The sequence below is a fragment of the Prionailurus bengalensis genome, chromosome D1 (genome assembly GCF_016509475.1).
Source record: "Prionailurus bengalensis isolate Pbe53 chromosome D1, Fcat_Pben_1.1_paternal_pri, whole genome shotgun sequence".
In the NCBI taxonomy this organism is placed as follows: Eukaryota; Metazoa; Chordata; class Mammalia; order Carnivora; family Felidae; genus Prionailurus; species Prionailurus bengalensis.
The window spans coordinates 92,206,667-92,221,980 of NC_057346.1; the positions used below are offsets into that span (position 1 = coordinate 92,206,667).

Here is a 15,314-nt window from a genome sequence, read left to right on the forward strand (position 1 = left end):
TGCCATTGGATGATTTGGGAAGGCTGAGGGTAGACAAGTTTTAAAGGGAAGCAAATCAAGAGTTAAATTTTGAATGCATTAAATTTGAAATGCCTGGTTGACATTCAGTGGAAAAATCAAGTAGGCAGTTTGATACATGACTTTGAAGTTTAGGAAGGGGCTGTGATACATAAGAAGTTTTCAGCACATAGATGGTATTTTAATATGGGATAATGAATTATGTCAACAGGAAAGTGAGTAAAGATGGACAAGATACCAAACACTAAGTTCTGTGATACTGCAATTTAAGATGTTAGGGGGAAGTGGGGGAACCAGAAAAGGTAACTCACAATAAGCAGTCCAGGTGAAGGAGGTAAATCAAACCTGGATGCTGCTGACCTGTGTGCCAAGGAAAGACAGAATATCAAGACAGTGGTTGTGAGAAATTATGTCACATGATACTCATCAGTCAACTAAGATAAGGATTGTGAATGGACTAAACACCCAGGAAGATCTTTTTACTCTATGAACTCTAATAAACAAAATAAAACAAAAACCTGACCACCAATTGCTTTATGCCAAACTAACATATGGAAAAGAAATATGGGAAATTTAAAATTGTTGACATCACAATATGTGGGTTATTTTTCCTTATTCTTCATACTAAATTTTCTTCATTATCATTATAGTAATTTTGATAAGAGGAAAGTATATTTATATGCTTCCAGTGAGCACCAAGTTGAAATGCCCATGGTGATGCATCCATCTTTGCTAACCATACTTTCTTGCTTCAATGGCTCTTCTTTTTTCAGGATATTTTCCTAATCTTTTACCAGCACTCATGATCCCCTCCATGATTCTAGCCACTCAAATCTCACTGCTGCCTGTGTCACATTTTATGGATGAAGACACAAAAACACTACATTCTGTTGGCTGAGGTTGCCTTGCTCTTTCTCTAAATTCTAGGCCTTCACAAAAACTTATGCTGTCGCTCAGCTTAATAACTAGCTCCCTGTTGGTCAGCATTTTTGTTATCACTTCTCCCAGAAGACTCCTTTGAACTGCAAAATTAGCTTAGGCTTCCTCACATGTTCAAAACTAGAGAGGCCCTTCCTTCTCCAGGAATCCTTGCAGGTGGCAGCATTTCTTCCAAAATTCTCCAAATATGAACATTCTGATGGCATTTCCTTTACCAGAATATGGAGCTAGCTACTCAACCATCTTCCTATGGGAAAATACCATCTTTGCCTTCAGATAATGCCAATTCAGTGGCTGCTTTTAGGGAGACTCAGAGTAACTCACTCTTCTAAAGGAAAGTGTAGAGGTGACTCTACTGAGAACTTTTTTCCACCTCTCTCATTAGGGACAATGAAAGGAAAAACCATGGCCACTCCACTAAGAACAGCCGTGCACCACCACCGATGAAATCAAGAAAGAGCTGTCAATCCTGTCGGTATCTGGGCCAGGTAAGATGTCCTGTGTTTAGTGTTTTCTGCCCAAAACAACGCAGATGGGTTTACAGAAGAGATTCCCTTCTATTAGAACATCCAATCATACCCATTTCATTCATTTTAAATATGACAACAAAAGGGTATATTTTTTCTTGTTCATCATTACATCTTGAGACATTAGCACCCTGCATTAAATGCAGAAGGAACTCAACAGATACCTCTTGAGTGAATGACTCTCTAAGCAATGTATCTGGAATGCTGTTAAGCCCATCCATTTCAAAAAAAGTTTATAGACCAACCTAATTTCACATTCAGGTTATATAATTCATGTTGCTGATCACATCTAGGCCAGGGAGGAGCACTGCTGTCCATGATGGTGGAGTTCTGGCATCAGGAATACCTCAGTGTGCCACCCTGGGACTGCTCTTAAGTGAAATGAACATTGCAAGTAGGCAGGTTTGCATTGTGCTCGCAGTGCTGCACAGGGAAAAATTACACAGCCCATTACCAGCCAAGTCTAGGTGCCTGCTGAAGTTGTTGTGGCCTCTTTCTTTCTTTAGCAGAAGTACACAGTAAAACTAGTATTGCCCCTTTTTAAAATCTCAGGGAACAAGTGTATGTGAAATTGTCTCTCAACTACCTTTGGGAAAATCAGCAGTATTAATTTTCTTATCTGTATATAGGTAACTATAATTTGAAATGTTTATGCAAGGAGTCTTAGAACCTGGACTTTGAGAATAAACATTCATTTGTAAATAAGAAGTGTTTCAGTGATACAGATGTACTTATTATTTCAGTTATAATTAATTCAGAATTTAGAACTGTGTTACTGAAGAATACTGGAAATCTTAAAAGCATTCAAATTTAATGTATATTCAGTTTGATTTATGTAAAACTTAGGGATTATAAATTCTACATGTTGAGTGATCACCATTTTTATTTTTAAAATATTTTAAATGTTTATTAATATTTTTTAACATTTATTTGTTATTGAGAGACAGGGAGAGACAGAGCATGAGCATAGGAGGGCAGAGAGAGGGGTAGACAGAATCCAAAGCAGGCTCCAGGTTCGGAGCTGTCAGCACAGAGCTCCACAAGGGGCTCGAACTCACAAACCACGATCGTGACCTGAGTGTAAGTCTGATGCTCAACCAACGGAGCCGCCCAGGCGTCCCTTAAATGTTTGTTTATTTTTGAGAGAGAGACAAAGCATGAACGGGGGAGGGACAGAGAGAGAGGGAGACACAGAATCTGAAGCATGTTCTAGGCTCTGAACTGTCAGCACAGAGCCCAATGCTGGGCTTGAACCCACAAACCGTGAGATCATGACCTGAGCTGAAGTCAGATGCTAACCAACTAAGCCACCCAGGTGCACCCCCATTTTTATTTTTAAAGGAAAAAAATCCTGTCTACCTTAAGAAAAAAAGGCCAACAGTAAATACAATAACATACATATTTTGACCTTGGGTAACAATTGTGGAACTATAGTTATTTTTATGACTGTAGAACTATAGTTATTTTTATCCATCTTTTTGTATTTATTTATTTATTTTCCAATGTGTCTATAATGAAAATGCATTACTTTCAATGTTACTGCAAAACTGTCCTGAAGTTGACATTTGAGAAATCTTCACTTTGAATTGTTTAAGATGTTGCAAAGTTTTTATTAGTGATTTTAAGAGACTATCGCCCTTTCTGCCTTCAAGCAGTAATTTTTAAAGAAAGTAATTATATACAAATAAAGAATGTAATTAAGTGGATTTAAAAAAAAGACATCTTGCTTTCACTTCTATCTCTGTATAAGACTGAATACCAAAAATGGCTCTATGAGTTAACATAAATTGCTACAAATTTCACAAATGCCTTTTCTCATTATCTTTCTGAAACATCTGTCAATATTTATCTGATAACAGACTAAGCAATCAGCCTCAGTAAATAAAATATCAGATCCAAATACATATATCCTTTCAGCAATTAAGGCAGTTCATAGGAATAGGATATTAGCATAACAATAATGTCAGATATTCCACTTATACTGATTTTTCCTTCACAAAAATTAATAGGTGTAAAGTTGGCAGAAAAGGAATGAATGATATTCCTTAGGTTCCCCCTCTACCTGCCATTGTCCAACCACTGCATTGTTGATATCTGTGAGATGCTTAAGTAGAAGCAAATGCCAGAATAAATAGGGCTCCAGCTTATAAAAGTAAGACCAAAGTCAAGGTCACTTGCTGTTAATCTACTAAAGCAAAGCTGTTGTTCACATGGAAGAAAAAATTGCTAAAATTGACTCTCTGCTTTGTTGCTAGTTATTAAGTGGGTTACACAGTCTAATAGCCTTTGACTTACTAGTTATATAAACTTGAGAAGGTTACTTGAATTCTTTGGAGCACATGAAAAGCATCTATAGAATGGGGTTATATAATCTATTTCATCTATACTGGGATGAGAATTTTGAGATAAAATATGTAAATTACTCTGCACAATATGCAGCACTAAATAGACTTTCAATGCAAGTTAGATCATTTATGAGTAGTTAGAGAAACTTAAACAAATGGAAGCCACTCAGTAAATAATCAGGTTCCTAAAAGTAATAGTTTTTTGTTGATATTATAAGACAATGATTATTTTAATCAAATTATGAAAGACTTCATCATTTCGGACACATCTGTAGATAACACGCAGCTGTGAATTTTGACATGTTCACTTTAGCCCTGGCTATGTGATGTGAAATTTCTGAAATATTTTTTTTAATTTTCATTTTTTTAACGTTTATTTATATTTGAGAGAAAGAGAAACAGTGTGAGCAGGGGATGGGCAGAGAGAGAGGGAGACACAGAATCCAAAGCAGGCCCCAGGCTTTGAGCTATCAGCACAGAGCCTGACGTGGGGCTCGAACCCCCGAACTGTGAGATCATGACTTGACCTGAAGTCGGACGCTTAACCAACTGAGAGATCCAGGTGCCCCTGTTTTCCTTTCCTAGGTAGGAAAAAAAATACATATATAAATATATGTATGCAATAACTGTATTTCTTTTTTCCACCACATGGAAAAACAGGTTGGTGGGGGGCAGAATACAAAATGCAGTGCAGTGAAAAGAGAATGGCTTTACTATAAAATAATTGTGATAAAATTCTACCTACCAGCTTGTATTATTCTTTTGAGTATCCAAACTTTATCTGACAATTAGGGATAATAGTACCAACTTCAAACAGTTTTTGAGAAGATTAAGTAAACTAATGGATGGCAACCTGTCATAGCTTATATGATAAAACACTGTATATAATGTCTCTGTAAATATGATGCAGTAGACTCAACTCAAGGCCATTTCTTGAAAGAACTTGTGTAAAATATGTCAGTTTTGTCTATACGCTACTTTTTGCAAAGAACACAAAAACTTTTTAGGTTGTTAAATATGAAAGTCCTTTCTGACATACTAGATGATGAAATGGTTAATAGTTACAAAGAAAAAAGACTAAATTTAGCATCATGTTTAAAAATCAAGAATATTAGAAATTTTTTTCCAACTTGTTGCTTTGGTATCATCAATTGCATATAAATACGACAACTTACAAAAAGACCATGACTTATACTAAGTCATAGCTTTTTACATGTGAATAATATATAAGTAACTATCATTGACATATATAGAGTAAGATTATGAACTTGGATTCTAAACTCTGAGGTCATATTCTATCCATCTATTAACTATGTTTGATTTCTTCATATTTTCTCAAATATATGATGAAGCTCTTTTCTAGTTCCCATTATCCTGAATCCTTTACCTCCTAAAAGTCAGGAAGCAGCAGTTGTATGAAACCAACTATTAGACTGTTAGTCTCAGGCAGAGAACCACAACACAGGATTGAGTTGTAAATTCTTCATAAACTAGTCATCAGTTTGGGATAACTGTACAATTTAGATTTACTGCATGTATAATTATCAGATGTACATGTATGTCAGATTATTCAGTTTGTTGGAGCCTAAGAAACAATTTTTTGAAAAAGTAAGAATACTAGAATCAGTTCATTAGGAGAAGTTGAATACAGACTCAGAATGACATCAATTCATTAATCACATTTAATGGCTATGTCAAATTTAACATCACATCATAAATACTGACTGATACATGTTTTAATAACTTGGAGTCTTATGGTTTTATTTATTTATGCATTCATTTGTTTCTCTGTTTGTTTTCTTTTGAGCTAGAGAGGGAGGGGAGGCACAGAAGGAAAAAGAGAGATCTTAAGTGGGTTCCACACAGCATGGAGCCTGCTGCAGGGCTCGACCTCATGACGAGCCAAAATCAAGAGTTGGACACTTAATTGACTGAGCCACTCAGGTGCCCCAATAACTTGTTATCTCATTAAAACAGATTCTTCCTCAATAGGTCTGGGTCCTACATGTCCAGCGAATGCCCAGGTAGTGAGTGTCCAAGTCGTTGGCCTCAGAAAACCCTTTGAATAGCATGACTCTAGCCTAGTGCTGTCTAATAGCACTCTCTGTGATGGTGGATCTGTTTTATATTTGTAACACATGTGTCCAATATGGTAGCCACTACCACATATGGCCATTAACCTCTTGAAAAGCATCTCATGTGACTGAAGAACTAAACTTAAATTTATTTTTATCTAAATTTAAATAGCCATGTGGCATTGGTGGTTATTAGTTACTAGGCAGCATAGGTCTAAATAATTCAAGTAATTTGTCTTGATGATATAAGAGACCATATTCCAGGCAATAAAATTATCATCCAAAATGGCAACTCAGGGTCATAATTATTGACTTAGTGTTTATTTGTGTGTATCAGTCCTTCAAATGTGTCACAACAAGTGCAACAACCAAAAAGGTAAGACAGTATTGGAAGTCAGTACGGGGTAGTGATTAGCTTCCATGGTTTCAAATCTATGCCACTTCCTACCTGTGTGATCTTGAGTATTTAACTACTTTGTGCCTCAGATTCCTCATTTGTGAAAGGGGATAATAAGAGTAATGTTGTGAGAGTTAAATTAGTTAATATTTGTAAAACATGACAACAGTGTCTGACACAAGCCTGTACAACATGGTTGTTGTTATAAATCAAACTCCAGACTTGATACAAAAATATTAGTTTCAGATAAATTAAACATTTAAATATCAAAGCTAATTTGTTTTAATTTCACATAATTTATACACTGTAGATGTATAGATTATAGATCTTAAATGTATACTTAGATAAATTTTGATAAATATGTCAACCCAGAAATTTCCTTCATGCCTGTCCCCAGACTAAACCTCCTAATAACTACAAACTTTATTTCTATTACTAGAAATTAGTTTTCAACATTCTAGAAGTACATATTAATGAAATTATATGTACTCATTCTTGCTTTTGTAACTCCAAAGAACATTTTTAAGTTCTACCCATTGCTGAGTGGTACCCCATTGTATGACTATGCCACAATCTGTTTATCGGTTCTCCTGTTGATGTACAGGTGAGATGTTTGGTTAATAATGAATAAAGCTGCTATAATCATTTAGTACAAGCCTTTTATAGACATTCATTTGCATTTCCTTTGGATAAATACCTACAAGTTGAATTGCTGGGTTATAGGGAGAGATATGTTTAACTAAGTTGTAGATAAGGCCAAAGTGTTTATCAAAGTGTTGGGTGACGATTTTCCACAGATGTCTGAACATGTTTTGAAAGCAGAGGTACTGACTGCTTTTGTTCTGGACTACTCTGTTAATATTGCATATTGAAAAGCCTTGGAAAATAGAACTAGCATCCACCTCTGGAGCAAAGGGTAGGTTTGCTTCCTGTCCATTATAACAAAGAAACTGCCCCTCCAGGGCATTGTTTAAGATTCAGGTTCCCTAAGCTCAGGGTTTCTCTCCTCTAATATAACCTGCATGTGCAGGTGTCACTGACTCTTTTCATCACTCTGTGTGGGAATTGAGGTTTAGAAAATTGGTGCAAGTGCTAATACTCTGGCTCATTGCTCTGACCTGGAAGTCTTGTGTTTTCTTCTAGCGCCCATGAAGCCAAGGCAGGCTTAGTTGTGACCTTATAGGTAGGGCAGAGTCTCAAACACTTCACAGTTCTTGGTAGTTTGGTACCAGGGATTAGATGTTGACAAGACACAGATTTCTGGAAAAGAAAAATGCAGTGTTTTATGAGGTATAAGGGAGGTACATTGGAACCAGCAGCAAACGCGTTGATCAAATTGTATGGTTATCAAGTGTGTTTATAAGGAGACATTGGTGAGATGTTTGCAGGCTGTGTATCGGAAAGTAGGTTAAAGACAGCTGTCTAAACGGTGCCCTGATTGCTGCTAACCCTCCTGCAGGTAGGGTGACTTCTCACCAAGCTGGCACTCATGCTCAAGTCCATCCATTATATTCGCAGAGATTTGTACAGATGGTGGAGACCCTCACCTGCCCACCTCTGCTTCAGGACATATTTATAAAGACACACACCCGCACCGTTAGTGGAAGGAGGGCCATTTGCAGCTTCTCTGGGCACGAACCAGGGCAGTTACTAAATTTTCGGCTAGTTCCTTGAATGTTTGGGGAGTAGGGGGTTTGAGGCACCTGCTGCTTGGTCAGGAAAAATGGTAGCAGCTGGGCCTCTTCTGCAGGTTACCATGCCAACCGTAGAGCCGCCCACACATGAACTGTGAAAGTCTGAGAGATATTGCTCATTTGTTTCTGCGTTGGGTCCTGGCTGCTATAACAAAGCTTTGACCCTCTCAGATTTCCCCGAGACAGGAATAAAAACAAACAGACAAACAAAAACCTTTGGGAAACCATAAACGAGGCATTGACAAGTATACATGCTTAAACTTCCCTAGATTGGATTTCTAAGACTGATAAAATGACCTATTGGCAAATGGGCCAATTTAATATTATTTGTGGTTCCACCGCTCATACACTATTTCTATTGTTTCACATGCTTGTACTGTGAATGCTTATACAGAGACTTGTTCAGAGACTGTGGCATGTAGAAAACTGGTAGTGAGGGACATAAGTCAATCTGTCTCCTTGTCCTCATGCAGCTGGTATAAGGGAAGCAATACAGTATCTGAGGAAGAGAAAGAGAAATCACAGCCTTGATTAAGGACTTTATGCATCACAGGTAGTAGGAGATTCAAGACTGCAGTACTACGCCCTGTGCCATCAGTTGTAAAGCCAACAGGAGTTGGAATCTAACACAACAAAGCCAATTGGATTCCATTCTTGCTCCTGGGTTCCCAGTTTTTGTAGATATTATGATTATTATAATACTGTTATATTATTTTGTAGATATTGATTGCAGGAACTAATGGCATTTGTTATAATGCCTTCAACATTGCCAACCCCTGTTTTCTATCCCAAAGGCGCCCAAGAACCAAGACTAACTTGCATTCATGTCGCAAAGCCTCTAATATACATTTACATTACTCTGCAGCGTTATCTAAACTTCTGTCATTCCCCACCTGTGGTCAAGATTTGGCATGAATGTCTCTACATTCTGATGTGCAAAGCTTTCACTATAAGGGTGATTCCCTGTTCATTGGCAAGCTAGAACTGTCACACCCAAAGGTCCTGACTGCAGTGCTTTCACACCTCCATCAGCAGGAGTGAGTGATAAACTGACAAAAATTCAGGGGCCCACTTACCAAGTGAAGTCTCTTGGCTCTATGTGGGTAGGGTCACAATCTCAGTTTCTCTGGCATTCAGGGAAAATTGCTTCTCTGTATTCAACAATATTACCGAAAAGGCGACCCAAGACCTTATTGACTTTTAGGTTTTGGAGACAGTATGCCTCACATGGGCATTCTACTTGGTCTCTTATATTGGCTAACATCAAATCAGCATCCATCGAGTGGGGACCAAACCAAAGGCTTCATTGGAAACTGTTTAACAAGCTGTTTACATGCTGTTTACATTTGGAGCCCCACAACCCAAATGATCACTTTGAGCAACATGTTTCCATGGCATATGATTTTGCCAATGGGAACCTTTGGCAAAGGGTGTCATCCTTTATCCTGAGATCTTCTTTGTGTTTTTGACTCATCACTTCCCTGATTCTGCTATAGGGTGCATCCCTTTTGGAAACTAGTTATTAGATGGCTACTGTGCTTTTGTTGACATGAATGTTTGATGCAAGAGGCCTCATGACTCTTTAGCCTGATAATCCCCTTTTGGCATGTCCCCTTTTGGAAGAGTCCACTAAAACTCACTTGGAAAGTGGAAATGGCATATTCATGAGTACAGTTGTGTTTTGGCCCCTTCAGCATCTTGGCCTTTTACATGAAGAAGTTGCAGCTATCCCTTTTGGGGGAGCTTTGTCCTCCTTTCTACTGCCTAAAGCAAATCTGCTGGCTCAGTGGGGCCCTGGGTTCACAGAGGCTCTACTAAATGCCTGAGCCTGTTTTCATGGATGGTTCATCTAAACTGGAATGCAGTGGCATCCACTGGGATATTGCACCTGTTCAAACTCAGCACCAGCTATGCAGAACTGAAAGTGGACATATGGTCGCTCTGCTCAGTAGACAGAACTCAAGGTCATATATCTGACCAGTACTCCCCTTGATGAACCTTGTTATGTTTTTACCTACTCTTGGACTGTTGCTAATTGCTTAGCTGTTTTGTTTGCCACTTGAAAATCTTCAGACTAGCAAATTAGAAACACTACGCTTTACATGCCTTTATTATTTTCTTATCATTATTACTTTAACATTAATTTTCTTCTGTAGTTAGTACTTTATGAGTTCTAAGAAATTTTTGCTTACTCCCAAATTGTGAAGATATTATCTTATTTTCTTCTAGAAACCATATAGCTTTAGCTTTTATGTTTACCTCTATGACACATCTCAAAATAATTGTCTTACAATGTAAGACATTACATAGGGGCCAAAATTTCTGTTTTTATTTATTTTTTTTAATATGATGTCATCTCAACACTATTGGTTGAAGAGACTTCCTTTGTCTATTTAATTGCTGTTATGACCTTGACAAAGGCCAAATAACAGTTGAGTTTTTAAAAAAATGTGTTATTAGATTTTTGTAAGTAGGATTTCTTCATCAAGATACAGAAGAATTAAGCACAAAAGAAAATGCTCTTAAAAAGTAAACTTAAAACTTTCATTTGTCAAAAGGGCATTAAAGAAAATATAAAGATAAACCATTAATTAGGGAAAACAGTTTTGTGGCACATAGAACTGATATAGCTAAAGATAGAGATAAATATCTGTATCCTCAATATTCTCAATAATAAGAATGATATAAAAACTCAATAAAAATGTACTCAGATATTAGCAAGCCATTTATACTTGAAACAATATTAATGGCCAATGAATATATGGGATGTTTATATTAATTACCATTTTATATCCATTCAATTGGAAAACTTAATGAAAAATATTAGGAAGCATATGGATTTCTTAAAAACTGATGGTTGATTCAAGCAATTTAGAAAACAGTGTGGCATTCTTTTAAATTTAAATATCTGGGGCGCCTGGGTGGCGCAGTCGGTTAAACCTCCGACTCCGACTTCAGCCAGGTCATGATCTCGCGGTCCGGGAGTTCGAGCCCCGCGTCAGGCTCTGGGCTGATGGCTCAGAGCCTGGAGCCTGTTTCCGATTCTGTGTCTCCCTCTCTCTCTGCCCCTCCCCCGTTCATGCTCTGTCTCTCTCTGTCCCAAAAATAAATAAACGTTCAAAAAAATAAAATTAAAAAAAAAATTTAAATATTCAAATATCCTCTGACCTTGTTTTGCTTCCAAGTATACATACAAAGACATTTTGGTATTTGTGTCCTGTGAGATATATATAAAAATATGCATAGCATCATAATTCATAATAGCAATAAATATGGAAATGGCAGAAATGTCTTTTGACAGGAGAAATAATAAATTGTGATACATTATCAATAGAATATTATACAGCAGTGAATATTATTGAATTAATGTTCCATGTAAAATATGAATTTTAATGTCATAATGAAATATAAAAAAAAAAACAAGCAGGTTTACAGGAGCGCCTGGGTGGCTCAGTAGGTTAAGTGTCAGATGTCAGGTCAGGTCATGATCTCATGGTTCGTGAGTTCAAGCCCCGCATCGGACTCTGTGCTGAATCTCAGAGCCAGGATCCTACTTCAGATTCTGTCTCTCTGGCCCTCCCCAGCTCATGTTTTGTCTGTCTCTCTCTTTCAAAAATAAACATTTGAAAAAATTTTTAAAAAGCAGTTTACGTAAGAGTACATATTCTTTAAAAAGCAAGACCAAGGAATATATGTGTATACTAAAAATACATTAAAAAGCGAGCTAACATTAAACAAATTAACTATACCTTACCACTTGGTGGTGACAAGTGGATAAGAAAAAGGCATAAATATCTAGATTCAAGTTGTTGGTAATGTTTTAACTTGACACACAGTAATTTCACCAAAATCAGTGCTCGCTTCGGCAGCACATATAGTAAAATTGGAACAATACAGAGAAAATTAACATGGCCTCTGTGCACCAATATCCATTATATTATTAAAAATAATTATATAGGGGCGCCTGGGTGGCTCAGTCAGTTGAGTGTCCGACTTTGGCTCAGGTCATAATCCCACAGTTTGTGGGTTCAAGCCCCACATTGGGCTCTGTGCTGACAGCTCAGAGCCTGGAGCCTGCTTCGGATTCTGTGTCTCCCTTTCTCTCTGCCCTCTGCCTTGCACTTAGTCTGTGTCTCTGTCTCTCAAAAATAAACACTAAAAAAATAAATAATAATTAGATAAATATATATTTAACATCATAGTGTATATATTCAAGTTAACATTTGAATAAATATACATATAAATTAAAAATTGAAAAGGTATGCATGTGATTTAATTATAACAATGTTTTATGGTCTGAAGGTAATAATTAATTGAAATCTGTGTACATGCTCCCTCTATGAAAACATAAAAAAGTAAAAACCAAAACAAGCATGTTGTGAATACAAAGGTTGAAGCCACTGTGAAAGGCAGTCAAATTCTAATCCTTCTATCATATGCGTTCTGTGTTCTTCGTTACTGAAACGTTTTGAGTGACCTGTAAATGACCTGCATGTTGAACATCAATGGGAGTATGGTTACTAAGTTTCTGCAACTAATCTTTAAAACAGCATGTATGCTACAAGGCTTTGCAATTGTACTTCCATGTAGGTCATCCCTTTTATGAAACACTCTACCACAGCATGGCCAAGACTTCCATGGGAGTAAAGAATATTTTTATTTTATCGGTCAGAGTATACTCTTCTTAATCCTGACTGTTTGAACACCATGAATCTCCCCATGCTCGACACACATGATTTTAGACATTAGTACCTCATAATTATGCTTTTAGATCTCAAACTTGTCAATGATGCTGTTGCTTTTGACCTGTGAGAGAAGCAAGGGCGCCAGAGAGGATAATAGCAACATAGAAGTAGGTGCCTTGTGTTGTTTCTATTTGTAGCACCTCCTGACTAGTAAATTACAGGAAAAAAGATGAATATCCAAATAGATAGTGACAACTTGATCAAAGGAAGAAAAAAAATTGAGTCATGTACAACAGGCTTAATCAGGGTAATTAGAATCTGGGTTGCATCTTGGACCTGGGAATACTCATCAACAGGCTGTCATCTGAAGAAAGATTATTCTCACTTAGTCTAAGGAGCATGGCAGGTGTGTCGTGTGCGGCTAGATTCTCACATCAGCTCTCTGGGAAGAAGGTCTCTCGTAGAGCTGAAATTTAGCAGGCTGCCATGGCACCCGCTGAAAAATGTCTGGTGTTCCTGTTATACCAATGTCCAGAAGCATCATTATGTGGTGGAAATGTTGTTGGCGGTGCACAGGAAGGAGGAGGGGAGAGGTAAACAAAGAGAAAAGGGGGAAATGGTGGGGAGGAGGAAAGCAGAAGAAGGAAAGGAGAGAAGAAATGAGGGAGGCTAAAGATCAATGAGAGTAAAGAAAGTAAAGGAAAACAACACTGTGGAAGGAGTTTAATCAACATTAAAACAAATACAAAGATGACAATGATTTTCAAATACAACACTAGGCTCACTTTGGGAAATGCAATCTAGTTAAGGGACTTTTCTCTTGATTGAATTTAAATCCAAAATTTTTCCTTAGATTCTTTTTTTTTTCTTTGTTTCCCCCCCCCCCTTCACTTTCTCTTTCCCTTCAGTCCTTCTCCAAATCTCCTCCTCTTCTTCCTCCTCTTTCTACTAAATATGTGCATTATTTACAAGAAGTGTCTCTAAACCAAAAACACTTCCTTAAGCTTCAAAAACCACACATTTCAACTTGCCACAGAGAAATGATAGAAAAAATGCAATGGCATGAAATACACTGATTTATTTTGCAAACATCGTGTATCCCTTTGGAGGATAGAAAGTGGTTCAATTTCTGTGCCTGTCTCACCTTAAGATGCATAATAAGTGCAAGGATAAAATAAAGTCTTGGAGGGGGACATGTGACTTATAAAAATATAGAAAAGGCGGGGCACCTGGGTGGCGCAGTCCGTTAAGCGTCCGACTTCAGCCGGGTCACGATCTTGCGGTCTGTGAGTTCGAGCCCCGCGTCAGGCTCTGGGCTGATGGCTTGGAGCCTGGAGCCTGTTTCCGATTCTGTGTCTCCCTCTCTCTCTGCCCCTCCCCCGTTCATGCTCTGTCTCTCTCTGTCTCAAAAATAAAAAAAAAATTAAAAAAAATATAGAAAAGGCAATAGAAAACCATGTTTCAGTCGTATTGATTGAGCACAAGAGGCAGAATGAGAAAAAAAATATTTTTGCCTTGAGAAGCACTGAGGGTATTTTTTCTTACTGTGGGTTTTGACATTGTCCATCTCTGAATTATTCGATTTATTTTTACTTTTAATTTGGTTAGATATTTACAGGTTTATTCTCTTCCACTAACATGAAATACACTCAACAAATACACATACACCTAATAGATGGGAGGCCCATGGCAGAAAGTTTTTTTGTTTTTGTTTTTTTACTTCTACTTTCCTACTTGTATGTCATATAATAGATATATACACACACTAGTTTTCAGAAATTAGACTTAGAAGTCCAGTGTACCTCCCAAATAGCTCAGCTTACTCTTACAGTATAAAACAAAGTTGTTTTTTTTTAAACCATAGAGCTTTGAACTAAAAACTAAAGTATTTTTTTAATGTTTGTTTATTTTGAGAGAGTGAGTAGGAGAGGGGCAGAGAAAGAGAGAGAGGGAGAATCACAAGCAGGCTCCATGCTGTTAGCACAGAGCCAGACGCAGGGCTCAAACTCATGAACAGTGAGATCATGACCTGAGCAGAAATAGAGAATCTGACACTTAACCAACTGAGCCATCCAGGTGCCCCTAAAATCCTTTAAGTCATAAACAGTAGATGCCTGTTTTAATTAAAACTTGTAAATTAATAAGATTCACCATTTTAATATTCAAATGTAATAAACGTTTTTTTGATAAATTTGTTTTCTTTCTCATCTCTTTTTAGTGCCTTGTTTCACAATCTCTAGACACCCTCTCTGGATACACTTTTAACTTTTTTTAAGTATTTTAAGTACATTTTTTCTGATACTTCAGAAATACTTTAGAAAGTTTATTTCTAAATATGATGCTTAAATATGTGTTTACTGTTTTTTTCAGTTTTAGACATTCTCCCTAAATGTCTTTCTTCACTAGTATTTTTTAGAATTTAGCTCTCTTATTTCCACTCCCATATTACATCTCTTCTCTCAATCTCTCCTATATAGTCATATTACATATTTTGGTAAACTAAATATTCTGTGTTTTAGTAAATATATTACATTAGAAAATTTATCAAGTATTTATTAGACTTATTGAAACAGACATTTACAAATGAGTTGAATATTATGATTGTCATTTCCCTTATAAGTCTCCACTTACTTG

At 37.0% G+C, this 15,314-nt stretch overlaps 1 pseudogene; it reads left to right on the plus strand.

Annotated features, from left to right (window-relative positions):
- Window positions 1-11,848: 11,848 nt before the first annotated feature.
- LOC122484548 lies at window positions 11,849-11,949 on the plus strand (annotated as a pseudogene).
- Window positions 11,950-15,314: the final 3,365 nt, after the last annotated feature.